Source organism: Equus przewalskii, chromosome 3 (assembly GCF_037783145.1).
Source record: "Equus przewalskii isolate Varuska chromosome 3, EquPr2, whole genome shotgun sequence".
Classification (NCBI taxonomy): domain Eukaryota; kingdom Metazoa; phylum Chordata; class Mammalia; order Perissodactyla; family Equidae; genus Equus; species Equus przewalskii.
This window is the reverse complement of record NC_091833.1, coordinates 77,014,168-77,026,453: the sequence shown is the minus strand read 5'-3', so window position 1 is coordinate 77,026,453 and position 12,286 is coordinate 77,014,168. Positions and strand designations below refer to the sequence as shown.

The 12,286-nt window shown below is 41.0% G+C and overlaps 1 protein-coding gene across 50 annotated transcripts in view; it reads right to left on the bottom strand.

The window, feature by feature from the left end:
• Positions 1-9,282, bottom strand: part of CLOCK (clock circadian regulator) — a 116,241-nt gene extending 106,959 nt beyond the window's left edge. For 23 of the 50 annotated variants that reach the window (XM_070614866.1, XM_070614909.1, XM_070614891.1 and 20 more), the window contains exons 1-2: positions 8,844-8,981; positions 7,810-7,895 (exon numbers count right to left, since the gene is read on the bottom strand). The gene's annotated coding sequence lies outside the window, so the exon portion shown is untranslated. Of the gene's footprint in view, positions 1-7,809; positions 7,896-7,986; positions 8,429-8,843; positions 8,982-9,144 lie in introns of those variants that run through there. The other 27 variants (XM_008536517.2, XM_008536522.2, XM_070614895.1 and 24 more) reach the window with 2 other exon arrangements.
• Between the last annotated feature and the right edge of the window lie 3,004 nt (positions 9,283-12,286).

Genomic DNA, 12,286 nt, shown 5'->3' with positions numbered 1-12,286 from the left:
AGAGACATTTTTCTCAGCAAGACTATAAACAAGCTGATAACATTACCTTCAATAAGACTGGTAGCTGACTTCAACAAAAAGCCAGAAGACAATGAAACGTTTTTTAAATGCAGAAAGAAAATAACCACCAACTTAGAATTACATACCCAGTAAAAAACATTCTTCAAAAAGGAAGGTGAAGTTAAGGAATTTTCAGACAAACAAAAATGAAAAAATTCATTGTTAGTGGATAGGCTAGTATTAAAATATATACTAAAGGAAGCTATTCACACAAGGAAAATGATCCCAGACAGAAACACAGAAAAGCAGGAAGAGACCTGGAAAGGGTAAATATGAACAAAAACAGACTGTCTAAAACCCTATTAATAATGTCTTCCCAAGTTTAAAATATGTACAAATAAAATGCAGAATTATAGTAAGGCAATAAGGTTGGAGTAAGAGTTAAAGTGTAAGAAACTGGCATTTTTGGAGGATGCTAAAAGTAGTAATTTGTATTATGCTAATTAAGTCAAGTATGCCTGTTGTAATCTCTAGTATAACCACTAAAGATACAGTGAAAGAATATATAACCAACAAGTTAATAGCGGGAAAAATGGGATAAAAATAATTTGATTAACACAAAAGCAAGCAAAATAGGAGGGATAAAAAATACAAGACACATAACTCAGAGAAGTCAAAGGTGATGGTAGTTAGACTCAACTATTATCAGCAAAAATGTAAATGAACTAATAAATACTCAAAGTAAAAGACTAACACTAGATAAATTAAGGAAAATCTGTATTTATTTACAAGCACAGACATCCAGAAAAACACCATGATAAAAAACTGTAACATGCATGTACACACACACACACACACATAGAAATGCCTCAGCAAATGCTGAAAAAAAAATTAAAAGGGCTTATCTTTGAGATTTTAGGTGATTTTTTTCATCATAGATGTTCTTTGTGCTTTTGGTACTTTAACTCTTTTCTAAGGAGCAAGACTCATTTTTATAAAAACCACAAAACTATTTTCAAAATAAAAAAAATCAGATTATAAATTTTAATAATGAAACAAAGTAACAAACTTACAAAAAACATAAGAACATGATCCAGTCTAAAAGGAAGCTAAACAATGTAAACTTATTTCACACAATAAACTCTACTGGTGAAACTAAGACACCTTTATAATTACAAATACATTATATCATCACTATTTCTGATGGAGACAAAAAGTAGCAGGTAAGAGTTGCAAAGAGAAATAGCTTTTTCCAATAACTAACGGTTCTCTCATTTCCCTTCTTGCTTCTAATAAAAAAATCTGTGAAATTTCATTGAAGTATATGATAAGCTAAAGTTGTAAAATAAAATTTAAGTCAACATTTTTCATTTTAATTTGTGGATTTTTTCCTAAATAATTTCTTCTAAAATTGTTTCAACAAAAATTTAAATTTCAACAAGAAGAAACCACTCATCAGTTTCATGAATCAAAACTTTACATGGCAAAGGGATTTCAAAGAGACATACAATACCATGCATCTTGGAAACATGTTCTAGTACTATTTTTGTTATTCTAAGTCACATTAAAAAGCCAAATACTCTCAAACTCTCTATGCAAATACAAAACTCTAAGCAACTGACTTAAATATATTTAATTTGGGAGCACCGCCACCCACCAAAAAAAAAGATGAGCCATGTTTGGTACACACTACGAAAGTAACAAAACAACAGGAATAATAACATCTACCATTTATTGAACACTTAACTATGTGACAGTCATTGTTCTAAGTAATTTGTATTTATTGTCTCATTTAATCCTTACATAATATTATGAACTAGTACTATCCTCATTTTACAGTGAGAAATTGAAGTAACGCTTGTCCAAGGTGATACAACCAGCTAGCAATTGTCAGGATTTGAATGCCAAGCAGGCTAGCTATAGAGCCCTGCACTCTTAATCGCTACACCATGCTATACTTAGAACTGAAACCTTGTTAAAGTAGTTTGCTGTCTTTGCTATTAAGCTTCAGTCAACAAATAACAAGAAGCTTTATTAGAATAAAACCAGATATTTTAAGAATCTGTCATGTCACTGAGAATAATTAAATAGAAGAAATAACAACCATGTAAAAACTTCCTATTTTGGGGGCTGGCCCTGTGGCCGAGTGGTTAAGCTTGCACGCTCTGCTGCAGGCGGCCCGGTGTTTCATTGGTTCGAATCCTGGGCGCAGACATGGCACTGCTCATCAAACCACGCTGAGGCAGCGTCCCACATGCCACAACTAGAAGGACCCACAACGAAGAATATACAACTATGTACCGGGGGGCTTTGGGGAGAAAAAAAGGAAAAAAATAAAATCTTAAAAAAAAAAAAACTTCCTATTTTCATGACAAAAGAGAAATAAATAAAAGACAGTCACTATCAAAAGTGGTATTCATAAAAACCTGAGAAAATGTGTAACTTCCAAAAACAGACAACAGAAGACACATTAAAACCACTGTATTAAACCATAAAGATCATATCTATTTTCTCTTGAAAACAGTTTGACATAACAGTTTTTCTCCCCAGTTTAAACTGGAGGATACAGATATCTAGGAGTTGAATACAATGTCACAGAAACCCTAGATGAAGCGAACGCAATTCTTTGTGTGATAAAGGATTCCTTCTTGACATCTAGACTTTCCTTTTAAGGACGTGGTTTGGAGCAATCAAAAAAACTCTGTTGAACTTAATCCACTGTAAAAATAAAAATGTTATAGCTCAAGTTTTAAATGTTTGTGTGGACTGCTTCATAGATTCCCACCCTACTTAGAAGGCTAGTTCAAAAGCATTGCCATCCAAATGATTTATGCTCGGGAAATGCAAAGGTTGTTAAATACCTTCAAAGTAAAACATATTTTTAAAAAATATGTCATTATAAAAATTTGGATTCACTTTATTATGGACCATTATTACATAATTTATTATACACTTATAGCACATTTTTTCAACATAAAGCACAAAATTTGTTTAATCTGGATATTAACACAAACTCAGTATCATTCTACTTGATACTGAGACTACTCTATTGAAATTTTTTTCAAGTAACAACTCTACCTGCTTACTAATGCTGCCATTTCTAAAAGTGACACCATTATTTATTATTTTAAAAATTGAAAACTTAAGTGTCCAACAGAAAAAGACCACTAGGTAAACCACACAAACATAGATAAGAATACTACATCGCTATTAAAAATAATGTTATAGAAAAATACTGACATAAAAATGTTCAAGATTCACTGTTAAGTGAACAGTTGCACTACAGTGGATGCATTATGAGCCCATCTGTAAACATCACGAGGCTATAAGTGGACATGCACATATATAATGGCTAAACAAAATGCAGGAAGAAGACACGCCAGAAGGTTAACAATCGCATCTCCTGGTGATGGAGATTTCCAGTGATATTTTAAAATTTTAATTCACGCTTTTCTTCGTGTTTCCCAAATTTGCTACATTAGGGATGCTCTATTTTTACAACTGAGGGGAAAGAGATTAAGAAAGAAACGCAACTATTTACACTAAATCTATATTTTAATACAAATGATAAGTTCTTAGCTAGACATATGGTTTATCCCTCATTGGTAGCACTCCCCTTTGCAGGGTTTTTTAAAAATACAAAACCTTTAGGGGCTGGCCCCGTGGCCGAGTGGTTAAGTTCGCGCGCTCCGCTGCAGGCGGCCCAGTGTTTCGTCGGTTCGAATCCTGGGCGCGGACATGGCACTACTCATCAGACCATGCTGAGGCAGCGTCCCACATGCCACAACTAGAGGAACCCACAACGAAGAATACACAACTATGTACCGGGGGGCTTTGGGGAGAAAAAGGAAAAAATAAAATCTTTAAAAAAAAAAAAAAAAAAAAAAAAAATACAAAACCTTTAAAGATGAATCAACCTGTATTTTCATTTTCCACTATTTTGGGTGAGAACTAAAAATTTAAATATCTGATTAAATGTGCACTCTGGAAAAGATGGGAATTTTTGTCTTACTATTTGATCTTATTAATGGAGAAAGGAAAATATTTTATTTATGAAAATATTTCTGAAAAATAAAAAGTAAATTACATCCTAAACAGTATACTATAAAAGTCAAAAGCAATTCATAAAAATTTGATTTGTCCTTTTCTTTTAGAAGTGATTTCTTTTCTATAGACTTCTAAGACTTAAAATAAGCAGAATTACACCTTTGTGAAATAAACACCTAAAACAAGTGATAACTCAGAGTCAACAATACACTTACGAGGAGGAGTTCAGTTAATATAACATTTACATAATTGAAAATATAGAGAACTACAGGAATCTCTTATCCACCTATTTCACAGAAGCTACATCTAACAAAGCTATAAAAAATGCCTAACAAATGGTTGTAAAGCAACCTACAAATATAAATGCCATCATGATAATTACACTCAATTAGCAAGATTAAATTGCTCTGACACTTAAAAGTCCTCTATAAATAACTCATACAACTGCCTCTAGAATTTTAGACTCAGAAAAGGACAAAATGCAATGTCTACTGGTACAATGCCCACAAGAAACTACACGTAAAAAAATATTTTACTTTATGCATCTGCAAAGACATGGAAGGAAACACACACACACACAACAAAAGGTAGTTTTGCTATAAGGCAGAACTTTGATTTTTCACAATGTTGTTTGCTTTCATAGTTCAAAATATTTGCAGCAAATAAATATTTGACACAGCACCAGAAGTACAAATGTGGGGGAGATCGTACATTAAATATGTGCTTTCAGGAAAGGAAATGAGATAAGAAGAAACAATTTACTTTTAATACTAACACTGCCTGACACATTAGATGGTAGACAATAGCTAACTGAGAATTAAATTTCCTAATTTAATCCTTCTAACAATCCTAAAATCTAAGAGAGGTTGTATTATAATTATCAAATAAAACATCAAATGGCTCTTTCCTGCAGGATAGAATAAAAACAAACAAAAAAGCAACTATCAATTAGTCTCATAAATGCCTGCTGTAAGGCTGCAACTTAACTCCTTACCTCCTTACTCCTTAAGGGCTGAGATTTGAGCTTTCTAAGTTTGTTCCATCCTTTCTTAACTATTTAAAAGGTTGAGATATATAATCTCCCTCAAAACCCCATGACCAAAAAAATAAAAAGCTGGAAACAGTCTCACCCTTGCAAATCTTATGTATGTTTTCCTTCTGGAACCTATCATTTACTATCTTATGTTATAATCGTTACGTAAATGCTCTTTTAGCTATACTAGATTTCAAATCCACTGAGGGCAGTGTCATTCACACTGCATCTTTCTGTGCATGACGCATAGCTTAGTAAACAGTCTTGATTAATAGTGTGAACTTTCTGCAGACTCTATCAGCTAACAAGAATCAAGCTTGCTAAGTCTTTGCAGCTTGGTTAAAAAAACAAAACCACCCTCTGGAACTATTAGAAAGGTAGTGTTCTCTACTCAGGGGAGGATGGGGGTGGCTGGGAGTGTGCACACAACTTGTCTGCTGTCAGTTAAGCACAAACCAGACCAAAAGGCACATTCTCCCTTTTCCCCTTCAAGGATGATTCCATCCAAGTCAATCAGTCTCTCTTGGTTAAGGACACAGTCCGCCTATGTTCTCTTCAGAGGACCTGGAGAGGCTGAGGTAATCTAGGTGGCTTTCTAGTGGTCTGCGACTACAGGAGAATAAAATCAACCTTTCACCTGTGAGCAACTGACCAGGTCAAAACCCAAAGAAAACTCTAGAATGTGGACCCTAAGGAATCCTCTAGAAGCCATGGAATCCAAGTCTTTCAGCTGAATTCAATCTACACGAGATAAAGCTCACACCAGTAAGACCTCACTGCAAACTCTATAAACGCACCCCAAACCGACTGGCCCCTCACAAGTCAAAAGATGAGTATGTCCTAAGGTGCATACCATATGTTAAACTTTCTGACATACTCCAAGTCATTTCCCTGTCCTGTGGCTAGTAACAGAGTGCACGGTAGAGGCAAACTGGCATATCAGAGAATCAATCAAGGCAACTCAATTTTCAAGATTGAAATATGTTTATAAATACACAGAAAAAGATCTAGAACGTTAACAGCAGTTATCTCTGGGGAGGGATGTGAGATAGAAATGAAAGAGTGCAAAGTGGGTTTTCACTTACTATATATACCTTGTATTGTTTTAATTTTTCATGGGCATCAATTCTGTAATTTTAAGAACAAAATTTTAAGTGAAATTTTAAAACGTGATTTTATTTTTTCAAAAAGATTGAATAGACCTACATGGAATGAAAATGAAAAATAAAGGTCATTTTGCAAAAGTCTGGGTACTAGAGATCTACAGAAGAAAGAGAAATAATACAATTATCCTAGCCTACAAAATAAAAAGGAATACTGGTAACATAAAATGCCCACAGCAACTGTCACCCACTACTCAACATTCACTACTCTGATTATATAATATTAACCACCAGAGGGAGTTTGAGTACCCTCCCCTCAAAATTATATCCACTCTAACAATCCCCTTTTCAATTGTAACCTAATTAAAAAGGTTAGGCTGGCAGAGCTAAAAAATCTTAATACAATGTTTACAGCAATTCATAAGTCATAAAAAATTTTTAGTTTTTTGCACCAATAGAACATTGCCTCTCAGTTTTAAATTTTTCATAAGAAGTAACTATATATACACAGATAAATTTACATTTCACTGAGGTTCATGTCTGATTCCCTTAAGAGAAACAGTTTCCCAAAGAGCAAACTACCTGGACAATTAATTTTATCATCATTTTAATGGAGTGTTCATATTCTCCAATTGTCTGTCATGACAACTGTGGGATTAAAAACGCAAAAGCAAAATTTTATGCAACTATGACTCCCGAAAAAAGGCGGGGGGGGACACAAACTATACTCTGAAAAGCATAATCCAGCCATAATACCCAATGCAAACAATGTCACTATATATTTTAGCAAAGCACAACATGACTAAACATCTCTAAAAGTTAAATTTATCTGTGACTTCAGCATCTTAAAAATTAAAATATAAATAAAAAAACATCCTAACCTTCTTTCAATGTTAGTTCATTTTTCTAAAAAATATTAAGAGAAATCATATTGAAAATGGCCAAAATCAACAAAAATTAGGGAAGAGAGACAAGCAGACAAAAACCACCCAGCAAATTATTTTGGAAAGGAGGATTTTTGTTTAATCTGGTTTATGAATCCATTAGATGGTCACAAACCTTTTTAAAGATAGAGACATACACAGGGTACATCTCATTTCCCATCCTCCCCTCACCAGGCTACCTCTCCCCCCATCGCGATTAGTTTTCCAGCAACCTCCCAGAGCTTCTTTATACGTAGCAGAGCAAACACAAGTTTGCGTTCTTATTCCACCTCCCCGCTTGACGCAGAAAGTAGCACGTTATTCACACTGTCCTACACCTTGTTTCTTTCACTTTGTGACAGATTTCGGAGATCTTTCCATGTCAGTGCACAGAAAGCTTCCTCCTCCTTTTTCTCATAGCTGATCACGACTAGTTCGACCACAACTTTCATCTATCTTCTTCAGTCTAACCTTGAACGACACTCTGCTCCGTCGACTCCTGAACACCTGGCAGCTTCCTTCCTCCAACAAGACTTGAAAACAAACCAGATTTGAAGTACCCCAAGGGACAACTTTCAGAAGCGACTCATTCTCTAAATTATATCCTTTTCAGGACGTTTGTTTCTCAAGCAGGTAGAAGGAAAACATTCCACAATTTTCTCCTGATCACTTAAAACAGAAGGAAATCTTCAAGTGAAATTACCTTTTTTCCGATTCGGAGGGGATCCGCGTAACAGTCAAATCAACAACCACTGTGAAAGTTTCTTTACTTCTTGTGCTTTTCTTTCACTGTAAAAGAAAACATTGTTTTTAAAAAAAAAAAAGGCTAGAAAGCCTTAAAGTCGTACAGCACGGCACTCTTATGGCAAGACACGGCCACCTGATTCGATCTCTCATCCGCCAGGTCGAGGCCGAGGCTTTGATCTTTCAGGATTCTGCTCCCCACTATTAACAGGACGACTTTCACACCAGGGAAAACACGCTCAAGAATGTGAGCCCTGCGACGCAACGTGCCGCCAGTGACACACCGGGGGCCAGAGCGCCAGGACCAGGTCCGGAGACTCGGGCTTCGCCGGCGCAAGGGGTCTGGAAAAGCCAGCGGCGGCGCTGACAGGGAGCGGGGAGGCGGGGGGCGATCGCAGGAAGCAAAGCCCCGGCGCCGCGCGGGGAGCCCTCGAACCAGCGCCGTCGCTCGAGCCGGGCGCGCGGGGCCGCGCGCTCCCTGGGGACCGAGCCCCGGAACCACGACCACTAACGGAACCAGCCCACGGCGGCGGCGGCGGCCGCTCGGACTGCGAACGGAGGCGCGCGGGCCGGGCGCCGGGAGGGCGGGGGTTCCCCGGAGGAGCTGGCCGCCCCGGCGCCCCATTGGGCGCGCTCCAAACGTGCCCGAGTTGTGACAGGAATAAAGTGGGTCACAAGGCCTAGCGGGTCCCCAGCGAAAGCCCTCCCGGCACCAGGTCTCCGGCTTTCCCGGTCGCCCTGACGCGGGAATCGGCCCCAGCCCCGGCCACCCCGCCCCGCCGCGCACCCCAATCCCGCCCCTGCCCCGCAGGTAACCCCAGCTGCCCCGGAGGGCCCCTCAGCCAGGGCGGGCCTCCGCCCCAACTCCCAGGAACAGACACATCAGGGCGACGGGCAAAACTTGGGCTTCGGCTCCCGCCTTCCCCTCCCTTGGCCGCCGCCCCCGGCCCGCACTCACCGCCCCCCGCTCCCTCCCCTTCCCCGCGCCCTCACCGTGCGGCTTGCGGCGGCTCCGGCTTCCTCCCTCCCCCACCTTGGAGTTCAGCTGCGGTGACTCGGAACCACTACCCCGGCCGCGTCCCGAAGACACCGCGGCTCCCGGCACAAGCAGCACCTGGGCCAGTGAGTGGCGCCCCCCACCACCCCCAAAATAGTCACCGCTACAGCCGCCGGCTCCTCCTCCCCCTCCCTTCCCTTCCCCTCCTCCACCGGCACCCGGAGCACGCATGCGCCGCCGAGGCGAGCCTACCGGCGGACGTCAGGCCCCGGGCCCACCCGGTGGGACGCCACTCACCGGCAGCGCGCACGCGTCAGGGGCCAGATTTCCTTCGCGCTCTCGCTGTCGGGGGTTTCCTTTCCGAAGCCGGCAGCCGCAAGCCGAGTCTGTGGTTGCGCTCCCTCCCGGCGCATGCGTCGTCAGTGACCCCCGCGGGCTCCGACGGCCGGCGCTCTGCGTTCGCCCCTCCCCTCACTCTCGCTTTCCCGGGCGCGTCTCGGTGCGCATGCGACTTGCCCCGTTAGGCAGCGCGGAGCCGCGGAGGGGATCCCGGGCGTCCGAGGAGACCTCCGCTTCCTTGGGCCGCCGCCCGGCGCTAAGGGACACAGGGATCTTCCCGGAGCCCCCTTCCCGCTCTGGTTACTGGAAAGCTGGGAGGCGGGGCCTGGTCGGGTGGAGCGCGCGGCCGGTCCGGGGAGCGGTAGCGTTTGATCGCGATGGCTTTGGCTTTCACCCTCGATGCAGGGAGCGAGGAGGAGGAAGAGCTTCCTGCCGGATGAGGGATCTGGAGGCCAAAACGGGGCCCCTTTCTCCCTTGAAAAGCAAATCATTTTGCGACGCCAGGGAGGATTTCGGGTGTTGGCGGGAGAAAGACTTTTTTCCCCCGCTCTAGGGATATCACTCGCGTTTCCTCTGGGAGAGGGGGGTTGCCAAGATGCCTGGACCGCCGGGGACATCTTTTCCCCCTCTCCTGGAGGAGCACGGCTTGAGTCGCTTCTTATTGGTGGGTGCGCCTGGAGAGACAAGACATGCGCCCTTGGCGGGAGGAGGGAGGCAAAAGAAGGTCAGGATGTGTTCATTTGGAGTTTTCCACCTGGCCTTTAAGGCCAGGTGACAGTGTATCGATGGAAGATAGGGGATGAAGCTGGGGGGATAGACCAGTACCCTAATTTGTGTGGCTTCCCTTGTCAAAAAAAAAAAAAGTGTGAATACTTCTTGATTATCTCTGGGAAATTACTGCCCTTGATGCTTAAGACACACGCAGCTCACATGGGAAAGCACATTTCAGTACTTGTAAATTATTGGGAAAGAGGTCTTTACCGTCCTCATTCCTAGTAGTTGTCATATTTTAATGTCCTTCGGATTTGAAATAGAAGCCATCTTGTTTCAAAAAGTAAACTTTTGGCTATAAAATCCTCCCTTCAAGGTAACCTCATGTTCACCTCAGTAAACATTTCAGATTCTCGCTGGATACTCAGAAAAACAGAACGTCAAAATTGAGGAACTTACTCAGATCCCTGATCCTTCACTTGAGGATTTTTCTGTCGAGAGCAAAATCATGATTTGTTAACTTCATGTAGCAGAAGAGATTTTAGCAGACGTTTTTGCCTGTTCAGCATTCATTCCCTATTCTGATAATTTCCTTTGGAGAACTATCTTTTCTTCACTCTCAGCCCATATGGCAGGGGCAAGACTCCAGGGGGAAAGCACATTTGAGTTAATCCTCTGCCTTAGGCTGGAGTTACCAAGAGGGGTGCTCTCTCTTCCAGTGGATTTAATCTGGAAAAATGGAGGCCTGAAGCCATCTTTCCTCACTCACAAATTCTGCAAAGGAAGGCAACATAGAAAAAAAGCAGATTCAAAGGTGGAGATTTGGCTTGGAGACATATTTGATGCCCCGAATCCAATGTGGACTAGATAATTCTGGAAATTTCAGTTAAATTAGTCAATAAATTCTTTCATGTGTTTGTTTCATTGCTTAAACTAATGAAAGGTTTTCTGTCACTTGAGATCATGAATCCTAACTGATACTGGTAGCAAAAGAGGAAGTAAGGTTAATATGTAATACTGATAAGGTAGTGTTACCAAGCAATGGGCTTGCTCTGCTCGCCAGGATCTGAGCCAATTAATCACAATGAGTTAGAGATCGAGAAAGTTTTGATTAGCTAGCATAATCGGGAAGATGGCAAGACCAATGTCTCAAAAAACCATCTTCAAAAATTACATAATCTTGAGGTGGTTATATAGGAAAAATGGGGAGTGAGGAGGTGGTCCAGGGATGTTGGTCTCCAGGTGTGAAGGGCGCCAGGCATCACATTGCTCCATTCTTCTGTCACCTGTAATGGATACCTTGTAGGTACGTTTTCCACCTGTAGTCAGCATGTTCCTGGAAACAAACTCATAGAACAAAGTTTTAACTTATTAAGCTATCGGGGAATACATACGTAAGCAGAGGCCATAAATCAGGAGAGCATGTGAATTTTTTAGAGTATGTGCAGAGCAGCGGAGAGTCTCACAGAGGAGGGGCTGAGGCCCTTTAGCCTGACAAAATAGCCTCACTTATGCCATAGCAGGTTGCAGCCAGACAAGAGAGTGTGAATGCTTTTTCTAGGATGTAGATGTTTGGACTTTATTCTAGAGGAAGGGATCCCTCCTCATATTCTACATCATCTAGAACACATATCTTCAAAAATACCTTTGCCCTTTTTTAATGGTTCCATTGTCCTCTTAGTCACCAGGATCAAATCATGTTCATCTTTGACTGCTTCCTCTCTCACTTTCTGTATTTAATCATTTACCAAGACCTCTTGATAATCCCATTTTTCTGCTCAGTCCTCTGCCTCTGCTTGAACATTTCCCAGAGTCAGTTCACAACTTATCCTTTCTTCCCCATATTCTCTCCAAGAAGAAAACTGTATCAGATATTTGTAATAATTTTTCCAACTTGCAGATTCCACTTTTCCCTAAAACAAAAATCCTGCTTCATAGTTTCATAGATCCTAAATTTCTCCCCCAGCCTAAATCTTCTCCTTAAACACAATTGTAATTCAAATATTCTGTTCATTCCTTCTTGTATGCCTTACTAGTAAACTGAACATTTCCCACTCCCTTCCCAACCAATTCCCCCAGCTGGTGTCTTGATAGAGGCAATACAGCATAGTGGTTAAGGGTGCAGAACGGGAACTAAACTGCCTGGATTTAAATCTCAGCCCCATCACTTAATATCTTCATGACACTGAGCAAGTTATTTCTCTGTTTTTCAGTTTCCTCATCTGTAAAATGAGGATAATAACAATCCCTTCTCACAGGATAATTGAGAGGAGACATAAAAGATAAATTGATACAGATGTGTGTGTATAATAGTACCTACTACATAAGAAATCCCATATTAGTGTTGGCTGTTATTAATGATTTAATGGTGTTCCTTTTTGTGTACTTC